Source organism: Papaver somniferum, unplaced genomic scaffold (assembly GCF_003573695.1).
Source record: "Papaver somniferum cultivar HN1 unplaced genomic scaffold, ASM357369v1 unplaced-scaffold_117, whole genome shotgun sequence".
NCBI lineage: Eukaryota > Viridiplantae > Streptophyta > Magnoliopsida > Ranunculales > Papaveraceae > Papaver > Papaver somniferum.
In genome coordinates, this window is record NW_020620714.1 from 5,952,189 (window position 1) to 5,954,727 (window position 2,539).

General features: G+C 33.3%; 1 long non-coding RNA gene across 1 annotated transcript; it reads left to right on the plus strand.

Annotated features, from left to right (window-relative positions):
• The first annotated feature begins 458 nt into the window (after positions 1-458).
• LOC113329890 lies at positions 459-2,158 on the plus strand. Its single transcript, XR_003349982.1, has 4 exons — positions 459-556; positions 675-714; positions 795-871; positions 1,725-2,158. It is a non-coding gene; the product is annotated as an uncharacterized LOC113329890 (long non-coding RNA).
• Positions 2,159-2,539: the final 381 nt, after the last annotated feature.

Here is a 2,539-nt window from a genome sequence, read left to right on the forward strand (position 1 = left end):
ATGAGAATGACACATGGGAGAATGTAGCAAGGCCAAGTGACAAATAAGTTATTGGTCACTAGTCCAGAAATGGCTATTAATCACGTTTTTAAACGACATATTAATTACGTAAGTAACGTCTTACGAACAAATTCCGTCATATAAATTAGGCCCACCATTTAACACAAACAAACTATCATTATGAAGCGTGATAAATTATCAGGTGCGTGATTTACCAATGAACCAATAAATCACGGATAAAATTCGTGAAACATTTTAAGTTTTTATACACCCTCACGAGTCTGCCTGCCCAAAAATGGAGCTACATACGGTGTCGTTCTCGTTAATTTTCCCTTCCTTTCTCACCGTTAGATTTGGATGGGAGATGATCAATTTTCAGCCGCTAGATTTCGTAATCCTAGAAATATCTAATACGAACACCTTATTGGTATCTCCCTCCATCTCTCTTTCTCGCATCTCTTATTCTTTTTATTATCCTTCCCTCATCTTTTTCAGTATTATCAACGATGTAATTCTATTCGTCTTCTTAAGTTGGTGGAGTATCTCATCTCTGGATGTAACAAACAACATCCCTAAATCTGAATATTATTCTTATCGATAACTTTACATTTCCGATTGAATCTTTAGACCTAACAGATATTTCATCTTTTTTGTTTGTGATTTTGGTCGTTTAGGTTGAGGATAACATCTCGAACATGCAACGTCCCCAAGAAGGTTCAACTCCATTGGTGTTAGTTTTAATGATTCTCATGAGTATATTCTGTTTTAATTTTGATCAATTTGTTCTTTTGTAGAAATAAAACTTAGGGATTTTCATGAGTAATCACCAACAATAGCAGATTCGAGGAACTTAGTGGCGTAACCCTTACAGGTATCAATTATTTACTTTCGATTATGAGTTTACTGATTTGATTTTGTGTAGTTTTGATCGATTTGTTCTTTCAAGGAAATCAAATTGGGGGTTTTTCATGATAAATGAGACCCTTGGTTTTCAGATTGAGGTTTTTTTAGTTTAGGGATTTTCATAATATAGTGAAACCCTAGGTTTCATGTTCTTTAGGTTCTGAATAGGGATAACAAGAGCCCTTCTGTAGATGAGAGTATGTATGGAGGTGGTGATTCTATTTTATAAGAATAAGATGTCAGGATGTGAAGGCTACTAGAGCTAAAACAGTAGTAGCAGAGTTGATGTTAAGGTCTACATACTCTAACTTCTCTATGGTTTACTAATTATCTTAGAAAATTGGTCATCAATTTTACCTAATACATATAACTGATTTAGTATTTGTGATTTGGCTGCTTTTCTATCTGCTAAAACTTCTTTTGAACGTTTTAATATATTAGTGTTTCAGAAATGATGCTTCTCCTTAGTTAGACAAGCACTCTATCTCTGTCACCCCTTTAGATGGACCAGAATAAACATTATTTTGATTTTAGGAGTACTAAAAGTAAATCAACTGAGATTCACGTTTTCTGCATATATTTTTTTTTGTCTCCCTCTGACGTGATTTGGTCATTTTATCTTGACTCGATGAATAAGATATTTGATTGGTTGGTCAAATTGAGGATTATTTCTCATTCTTGAAAGGATCGACTTACTCAATTTATTGTTATGTCGTAATGAATGATTGACCGAAATTGTTTTCCCATGCTTGTTCTGTACTTGAAACTTTAGCTCTTACGAAAATAAGAATGAAGTTTTCTTTAATTTTCCGTTCTTATAGGGAAGTGCTAAAAGGCTTGTGAAAGCTGCGTTGCAGTATCCGATCTAGAAATGAGATAGAGCACCACGTGATCCTAGAAGTTTCTCCTTGATACAAACCCCGTGAGTAGGGCCAGCTTGATAAAGGGTTTTCTATATCCGTTACAGGGGCGGGGTTACCATACTTCGAACACTCTTGCTCCTTGTGACATACCCCGAGCTGTGGTATCTAAATGGAAGGATGGGCATTTGGGTGTCTAAGCGACAACGACGGAAATAAAGAAAATGAAGCCTGCTGGATATATAGATAGAGAGCTTGAAGGTGATAAAGCTCGAATTACATGACAATAGTTTCTTACCAGTTACTCAATTTTCTTGTCTTGTTTCTTTTTGAGGTCCTTTATCCTTCGTAGATTATTTTTAAATTTGTATTGAGAGATTCTATTTTATTATTTTATTGAATGTTATTTTGGGTGATTAATAAAAGTATAATTTCAAGAAATTTATTGTTCATTTCCAGATTTTGTGTAAAATAAAATTTGCATTTACTTCCCGATTCAGTTGAACAAAATAAACTTTAGATTGACCAAATCTAAAATTCAGATTAATAAAATCTGAATACCAAAGTCCGAATAGCCATGGAATATTTTAATTTGAATTAGTATTTGTTTTTGTTTGAATTAGTATTTTTATTTTATTAAAATCCCATTTTTATAGCATACATCAACCGTTATTGTATTTGACATACAAATAACCGTGGTACTAAATAACAAATTCTATTCGTGATTTAAAGCCACAAATTTTATTTGTCATACTTAATGACATTTGTTATTCGTC